The sequence below is a fragment of the Poecilia reticulata genome, linkage group LG2 (assembly GCF_000633615.1).
Source record: "Poecilia reticulata strain Guanapo linkage group LG2, Guppy_female_1.0+MT, whole genome shotgun sequence".
In the NCBI taxonomy this organism is placed as follows: domain Eukaryota; kingdom Metazoa; phylum Chordata; class Actinopteri; order Cyprinodontiformes; family Poeciliidae; genus Poecilia; species Poecilia reticulata.
In genome coordinates, this window is record NC_024332.1 from 43,331,570 (window position 1) to 43,340,948 (window position 9,379).

Genomic DNA, 9,379 nt, shown 5'->3' on the forward strand with positions numbered 1-9,379 from the left:
AAAAACAACAAAACTTTCTTTTAATTACAAAAGTTTCATACTGCAGCTTTAATATTGATAAAAAAAAACTCCAATGGCAGATAACTTCACCTTTAACACGGGAAAAATGTGAAATTAGTTTTTTAGTGTCGCTTTTACTGACCTAGTTTTAAAAACTCCTACATTTAGGAAAACAATAATATATGATAAGAATCAGACTCTAATCTTGCTCTGCAGCCTCATTATAACTTTATTCAGTAGAAAATATTAGCAACATAAGAATAAATCGTGTCGTCATTATAAAAGTGGACAAGGTAAATTTGCTCTAATTGCTGCTCACTTTTTCTCGGCGCTCGCAGCAGTCAGAAGGTCACAGCTGTCATTCGTTACAGCGGATGCATTAAAGCCTCGGGAAACTTGTCTGACAACCAGTTATTAAAATGGACGCGGTTCCTCCGAGAGCAGCCGAGGATTTTGGGTAATGAGGGAAATGGGCCCGCAGTGTCCTCCAGCTCAACTCATCCTCCGCCGGAGATGGATGGCTGTCGCTGAGGAGCAGCGTCTCCTCCTGCCCTTCGCTCGGCTCGTCCTGGAGAAACGCCACAGAACCTGGAGGCGTCATCGTCATTATTTATGCCCCATTCTAATGCCCATGTTGAGTTTTCATGTTTCTGTGTCTTCGTGCCAAAAGAAAAGAGACGGATTCCTTCGTAGATCTGAACAAGATAAAGCCTTAAAGATTCTCTTTGAGCTCTGAGTCACTGAAATATTTCTCTGCATTGGAAACTGGGGCAGAAGCACATCAGTGGGGAAAGTTCTGCTCCAACTGTTTCTTTAAAGCCGTCGATCTGCTTTGACTCTGTCATGATGCCGCAGAAAAAGTAGAAGAAGAAGAAGGAAATGTGTCATTTCAGAAGGTCAAAGGGCAGCGTCACTCATTCATACCACTGCCAGTTATTATACTTCACCAATTAGTTACATTTACTCAGTTATATTTACTTTAGTAACTTTCCTTTAAGCACTTTTGGAGTATTTTGTTGTTATCTTTACTTGAGTAATTGCATTATGAAGTATTTCTACTCTTATTTGAGTAAAACTTCTGGGTTTTTTACTGAATGAAAAACAAACATGTTTTTAAAAAAAAACCTACCAGACCTGCAGTTTTTATTAAAGATTCATCAGTTTTCTACTGACGGAAACATTTTATGTTGCCTTATTTTATTATACGTTATTTATATGATTTATTGTCAATTTTGTCCTTAGATTACAAAAAATTCTGTCTGATGATGTCATTTTTCAAAATATTTAAAGATTGATCATTTGATCAGTTACTCAGGACTTGATGAGACTTTTTACCAAATACATTTTTATTCATACATGAGTGATGTTTTGATTGGTTACTTTTTACTTTTACTTTAGTAAAAATATGCTGAAGTAGTGCTACTCCTACTTGAGTATAACTTTTCGTTACTCTTCCACCTCTGTACAAAATAACAAGAACTGAAATTGAGAAAAGATTTTAATTTATTGACGATAATGGAGGGAAAACTGGAACTATATTGTTCCAGTTTTCAGCCCCACAAGATATATGAGGGCTGAAAACTCATATATCTTGAGTTTTCAGATATATCTTGAGTTTTTAGCTAATTTTAGCTAAAATTTTAGCTAATTTTTTATAGCTAAAATTATGATTTTAGCTATAAAATTATAATTTTATAATCCAACTTTTATGAAATCCAACTTTCTTTATATCTTTAAAATGATAGCGGCACAAACGAAGATTTTTGCTGCACAAACGTAGCACAAACGTTTGACACTAATTTTGTTTGATTTCATAGAAGTGGGGGGGGGGAGGTTGACCTTTTGACCTTTACACTTTCATTAATATCTTCAAAGCCAAAGCAGCACAAACGAAAATTTTTGCTGCACAAACCAGCACAAACGTAGCCGAGTTGATTGACACCCATTTTGTCTGATTTGAAGAAGGTGGGGGGCTGGTTGACCTTGGATGACCTCTAGAAATATTTCTTTATATCTTTAAAATGATAGCGGCACAAACAAAAAATTTTGTTGCACAAACGTAGCACTAACGTTTGACACCAATTTTGTCTGATTTGAAGAAGGTGGGGGGGCCAACTTCACTCAGGTAACAAAAACATTTTCTGAAACTAGTTAAAACTAACTGAATTAGACAAAAAGTCACAATGAAATAAAGCTAAACTGAAAAACCCAAAACTATTATAGTCCTGGTAAACAGTCTTCGCCCCCTTCAAAATAAGAGCATGAATTTAAACAGACAAATACCGGAAGAAATTTATTCAAATGAAAGTTTACAAAACAGCCACGTAAAATATAATTTAGACTTTCTCTGAAAAAAAAAAAAAGTTATTTAGGGGAAGCTAAGTGCGCTAAGCATTTTTAAAGTTAGCAAAAGCGCTAAATTAGCTTTGCTATTAGCGTGTTAGCAGCATTTAAGCTCCTACAGTTGTTAATTATTTGTTGCCCGATTCTTCAGTTTCATTCCCTAAACAAAAATAAAAAAAACATGAGTTAAATGTCCACACCTCACTGTTTAGTTGTTAATAAACAAATGCTTAAATATTTCTAATTATAATGTGTTTAACTAATAAAGTCTCTGCAGGCCTAGTTATCAAAACGTTAACATTTATTATTATTATTATTGCACTATAAGGGGTAAAAAAAAGTGCTGCCAAACATAGTTTTTATTTTTGAACACCAGCAGCRGAACCATTTTTTCCAGCATAGCTGTTGTTTTGCAGTTCCAGCTGATTAGCCTCTTCTGGCAGCGCTAACTGCAGCATCCGTCATGCTGCGGGCTGAAACTGGGTTAAGTCAAACCATAAAAAAAACATTTGAATTAACGAACCTCACACCTCTTATTAAAGTACTTCCCAATTTACATATCGGAATCGTTGCTCATTCATCATAGTGAAACGCTGATATTCCCAGCAGTTTAGCTTTTCTCCATCCTCATTTGTTTCTGCAGCTTAATAAAGAATCTAAGTTCCGTCTTTTTGACATTTTTAAAACACTTAAGAGCTCAAAACGTTTCCTAAACCCAAAGGAACGTTTTTAACCTACAAACTTCCAGAAATTCACGTGAAAGCTGCAAAAGGAGGACGAGTTAAGCTAAATGATTCATAATTTGATTTTTTTTATTCCCCCATCTTTTTACAGATTCTCAGCTCAAAACTATTTTTTTTTTTTTAGAGGCTCGTTACGAGACTTTACACTGTTTTTGCTACTTTTATCCAATAAAAACCTAAGACCTAAAAACTACAGGTCTGCATTTCTCTGGATCATGAAGAAATTGAGTTTAAAATGTGACATTTCTCATTTCAACTGAGTTGATTCTGACTTATTTTAAGTGAGGTAAAGATTCACAGTCATAGATCAAGAAAATAAAAGACTATTTAGAACCAAACTGACAACATATTATTCAAATCCTAATAAAAGTGTGTTTTTCATGCGTTAGTCTTTAAAAACCCGACGTACACGCAACAAAGTGGGCGGAATTCTGCTGGGGTTGCTAGGTGACGGGCTGGGCTGGGGTTGCTAGGTGATGGCTGGGCTGGGCTTGGGTTGCTAGGTAACGGGGCACTGCCTGCCAAATGCCACGTCAGTATTGGAAGGTTTTTGAACATTTACTTCTTGCCAAAAAAATAGCTGAATGTTTTTTTTTTTTTTTAAAGTGGTTGGACTGTTTCTAGAAGAAGTAGAGAAACAAACATTAATACAAAAACGTCTAAAAAGTGAATTTTGCATATTAGGAAAAAAAAAAAAAAAACATTGGATGGGTTCTTTTGGGCGATACAATTTTATTGTTACTACTATTGTGATCATGTTAAAAAACAAAACAAAAATTATTACTTATTTTTTAGGTCCCTTTATGGTTGTGACATAAATATTGCCTTGAAAAACATGATCTTTTTTTTATTTTTAGAAAAGTGTGTTATATCACTAAACTGCACAAAGTAACTGCATTTAATCACATTTTCTAATTTACTGATATTTATTAACGATCACCATTTGCAGTTTCGACAAATAAATTTGATTACACTCATATTGTTGATGTAAAAACAGCATAAACATTTTTTTTCCACTTTGCGATATTTTTCTGTTGTGATTTTACAGTTTTTATGTAAATTTCACAATAATTTTTAGTGCACGAAGGAACGTTGTAACTAAATTAACATGAATACAGTGAATGTGAGTGTACTTTACTACTGTTCTTCTTTTGTATACATTTTKCTTTGTTTTCTTTTATTACACTACGTTCAATGAAGTCAATCTCAACATGCTGACATCTTTATTTCTTCCCTTCGCTGTCAACATGGTGTCAGCCATTCCCACTCCGTTAGCTGGTGGAACAATGTGGCGTTCGCAGGCTGTCAGCTGCACACGCGTGAGCCTGATGAAGAGCGTGTTTATTAAAGCGCATATAAGATGAGGTACAGTAAATATGCCACAGACGGGCTGGTGATGGAAGGCGGCGGGGAGTGACGTTAATGCTGCTTTATGTGCTCGTTTGGCCGTTTGGTTCCAGTTTCATCAATCCTTACTGTCCTTTCAGAAGACTTACAGCGGCGTGAGCAACTCAACACTTCATTCATATTCAGAGGATTTGCTGCCAGCTGGACACTGACCACATTTAATGTGAATTATTTGAATTCTGATTCAGTGAACAGAGCAAAAACTAAATATATGAAAGGATAAAACAGAACTTTCAGTGATTAAGATCATATTTCATCAAATAAATTACAAATTTGAGGAATTATTGACTTGAAATAATTCCTGGAACTGGAACAATTCAGATTAATCATGATGAATCGAAATAATCGTCAACTAATTTAGTCATTGATTAATTGTTAACTGGAGTGTACAGACTCAAAAACAGGCGATTTGCTGAGAGAATATTACAGCCAGCGCAGTAATTAAACCAAAACTGTACAAAAAATAATAAAAAAACACTGATTTTGTATATAAAAGTAAAAAACTAAACATCTTTGTCTATAAATATGTTCCAAAATATGTCCAATTATTGATCCGTCAATCCAAAAAGAGTCAACAGATTAGCTCTGAATATTTAACATTCATATTTTAATAACACTGCATATTTATAAATACCAAATAAAAGCAATATTTAAAACACAGAAATGAAATATGCTGCCGAAAAAAGCCCAAAGCAACAATATGTGGTGATTTTAAATCCTTAAGATAAGAATAGAAGAAGGTATTTTTATTTATATGTTTTCTGTGCAGTTTTCAGTAAAAAACGATAAATGAGTTTGTCCAAATTCAAACAAACCAAACAAAATCATCATTATTTAGTCCGAGTTGAGACAGAACTTCTTAAGAGATATTTTCTTTCTGAATCCGTCAGAATAATTTGGATTAATTTAGCTTTACTCTATGTAACGTCTGCGCTAGTTTGACGCGAATAAGCTTACCGGAAGTTGCCGTTGTTACCGGAACAGCCGTCCTCCACTGCGAAGAGAGAAGCGCCGAGCCGAACAAGGAGGCCGTTAATGTTGTAATTCAATATTCAAAAGCGTCGCCAACTCGGACTGAACCGCTTCGTTCACTTTCTCCGCTGGGAGCGTTAAAACTAGAGGCAGACTACAAATCCAAAACGGCGCAGGAAATCTACGTCACCGTTCAGGACGTGTCATTCTCTTCGCTGATTGGCCGGGTAGAAATTCTACCGGGTGAATCCCAGACGAAGCGCTGACGGTAGATTTTTTTCTGTTTTTGTTGTTGTTTTTGTAAGTTCCAAAATCAATTAACATTTAAAAAATATATATGTTGTTGTTGTCGTTATTAGTTTTGCTTTTTAGTGAAATTTAAATAATTAATTATTGAATTTATGGTCACAACATTTATAAATAGGATTCCTTACTGCATGGGCGACTGGAACCATCAGGAGTTAAATGCTGACTCAGCTCCTGCGATGAATCTCAGAAAATCCTCTAAAGCGACTTTAAAGCTGGAAAAAAAAAAAAAAAAGCTTTGAACAAGTTTGAGAAAGTGGATGTAGAAACTTCCGGAGCGGAGAGGGATTTCTGAGTGCTCTTCAAAAGGAACTATTATGCGGCGCCGAAACCGAATCAGGGTTTTGTTCCCGTCTGAAGTGTGTCAGAGTGGCTGATTTTAATATTTGGTTACCTGAGTTTGTTAGATATGAGACGCTGGCTGAAAAAAGCGTCTCTGTTGCCCCCCGCTGAGGCCTTTTCTCTTCTGTTTGGAGTGTTTGTCGCTGCCACTTCCGACTCCCTGAGGTTACCGCCTTTCCAGTCTCGGCGAACCCCGCTGGTATGTCGTGTAAAAACACAAACAATAAAACGCCACAGATCCTTCAGGGCTTCTGGAGACTGCGACACTCGCCTTTGTTGTGAATATAAAACCACCTTTATGGCACAAAAAGTAAAAAACATACTGCTAGCAGACTATCCAAAAACCTGAGRTTTTTCTCTGTTTTTGTCAGGGGAGGGAAAAAAGCAAAAGAAAGAGGATTTATGACACTCTGACATGAAAGTGAAGTTTTTGTTGCATGCTGACAAACAAATGGTTTGTGAATGAACTGAGTGAAGAACGAAGACGGGAGACGGAGGACAAGCTGAGTTACGGCTCCGACTTCAGTACTACTGACGTTTCTCACGCAACAAAACCGAGACACYGTGGAGCTGCTGACATGTTTAAGATTTAATTTTATTCTTTATCAGAGTAWTAGGGTCATTGATTTTAGATGAAAGAAGAAAAATGGAGCAAATTTCTGCAAAAAACTGAGAAACTTGTAGTTTAATTTCAAGATGAAAACAAAAGTGAGCAGAATATCCAAAACGTATACTGAAGTAAGAGTAGAAATACTTCAAGTAGCCGTCCAAGAAGTTACTCAGGTACAAAGTATTTGGTAAAAACTTTACTCAAGTACTGAGTAACTGATCATATCATTATATAAGATGTTATGGTCCATCATCAGATGGACCGAAATATAAAGTTAAGTGGAAACTTTAGTATTTTAAGGACCAAAATGACAATAATTCACATAAGTAACAAAAAAATATATACAAATAAGTTTTTTTTCTTTCAATAAAAAACTGATGAAACAAAATCTGCAGGTGTGTGTCTGCGTTTGGTGAATTTTTGGTTAAAACATGTTTGTTTTTCTTTCAGTGGGTAGAAAATCCAGAAATTTTACTCAAGTAAGAGCAGAAATACTTTGAAATAAAATTACTCAAGTAAAAGTAAATTGAGTAAATGTCATTAGTTGTAAAGTCGGAAATTTGCCAGAAAATAAACAATGAAACCACCTTCCCTTCATTTTCTTTTAAATGTATCATTTTTTGTGTTGTGTTTGTCGTTGCCTCCTGGTCTGGACTCCCTTAAAAAAGATGTTTTTAATCTCAGTTGGTTTTTATTGTGGTAAAATAACAATTAAAAAAATATCCAGATGTGCATCTCATAATTTAACCACATCATTCGAGAGGATTAATGTTGTAGCTCCTGCTAACTAGCTGCTAACATACATAGTTAGCAGGTGAGTTAGCTACTTATCAGCAGYTAGATGGACAAAGTTTGTACATTTCTGTGGAGGTGAGGGTCTAAAATGTCCTTYCTAATGGTGTTTAAAGACCTTAAAAAGTTTTAAACTTGAGTTGGTGAAATCTAAAAAAACTCCAACGTATGTATCCAGTTTAGGTTAGCATATGGAAGCAGGTAGCAGTAGTTTGAGGCTTCTGCTAATTAGCTGCTAACATACTATTGCTAGCCAGATAGCCAGATAGCTTTTCTGTGTCTATCATGGGTAATTKATCAACAATTAAATAGAAAAAGTCAKGACATTTCTGTGGAAATGTACTGACTTTTCCTCACATTTCACCCATCGTGGTTTCTCATGGTCTTAAAAAGTCTTAAATYTGAGTTGGYGAAACCTAAAGAAACAAGGTTTGTATCCAGTYTAGTTGTRYAGATGGAAGTGGCATAAAGTGGATATTTTTKRGGGGTAAAAAGAAGGAAGGAAAAAGGAAATGAGCCGTTCAGACTGCAGTGAACCAGTTCATATAAATCAGATTCAGTTTGCGTTTAGCTGCTGTGTGAACTTAGCTTCAGTTGGATCCAAAAAGTGAAAAAGCAGCAGCTTTTTGAGGTGACAYCATTCTGCTTTTAGAACCTYTCKYGWRWWYWSRGGKRWAAWMYMSRRRAAMWCKYGTKTYKSSKSYRCAGTTAGCAGAATCTGAGCCGTTTGAGGTGAAGTGAAACACCTGTGTCCTATTTGAACCRAACATGCACTCAGTCACGTTGACATACGGAACAACATTAGCATTTTAAAGAAAACTCTCGCTTTCTGTCCTACTTTTACATCCATTTGCTTTCTTGCTTCTTCTTAGATTATTTGCAAACAAACAACTGTTAGTTTATCGAAACGATTTCAAGAAACAGTCAAAAGCCAGGMTGAAGATATTTTTCTGATTTTCTTCGTCTTATTCTGTTCGCTCTTTGTTGGCGCTTCGTTCACTCCAGGAGCCAAAATCATCCCCTCTCACTCTCTTTGTGTGTTTTTCCTTTGTGTGTTTTCTTTCCTTCCTCTAATTTACAGCCACTTTCTGTTCACATTTAGTCGTTAGCGAAACGCCTCTCGTGGTGCATTCAGGTTCCCACTCATCTGGGTTTGCTCAGACGATAACCTTTATTGGCTTTTTATGGCGCAAAGCTGCAGTGAAGGTTGTGTGAATGAAAGGGGAAGAAATGTGATTGATTACAGAGTATGTGAGAAGGACCCCCTCTGTGGAAGTGGCTCCTCTTTGAGTTAAGTTTACTTCCTCTCACATGAAAGATCATCTTTAGTGTTGAAATGTGCAGATTTGTATTCAGCTGGTGGTTTTCTGTGAACATCAACTCTATGGAGCCAAAGAAAGGTCAGAATTACTGCGTTTTTCTAAAAAAAAACTATTTGAAACTGAATGTCAGATGTTGAACTTGAAATGTGAAAAACAAAAATGTGTTCAAGGTAAAAGTAATTTAAACATTTTTATTTATGTTTTAAGAGTTTTTAAAACATTTTGAATCGTTTTTGTTAGCTTCAGTTTTTAGATTAAACTTAATTTTGGCAAATTCAAATATTCAGGAGCAATAATTTGCATATTAGCTAAATATTTAGCTATATATTTATGCTAATATGCAAATTACTGCTAACTAAATAGCTTGTGTTTTAGGAAGCTAACTAGTTTGCTGTTTAGCTACCAAGCTTACTAAATAGTTTTATTAGTAAGTTAACTAAATAACTTCTTATTTAACAAAGTAAAAAATAAGCTATTTAGCTAACAAAGCAACTAATATGTTTATTTATAAAGTTAACTGGATAGCTTGCTACTTAGCAAGA

At 35.4% G+C, this 9,379-nt stretch overlaps 1 long non-coding RNA gene across 1 annotated transcript; it reads right to left on the reverse strand.

The window, feature by feature from the left end:
- Positions 1-205: 205 nt before the first annotated feature.
- LOC103461820 (uncharacterized) lies at positions 206-6,593 on the reverse strand. The gene is made up of 3 exons (XR_533217.2): positions 6,166-6,593; positions 5,900-5,986; positions 206-838 (listed from the first exon to the last, which is right to left on the reverse strand). It is a non-coding gene; the product is annotated as an uncharacterized LOC103461820 (long non-coding RNA).
- Between the last annotated feature and the right edge of the window lie 2,786 nt (positions 6,594-9,379).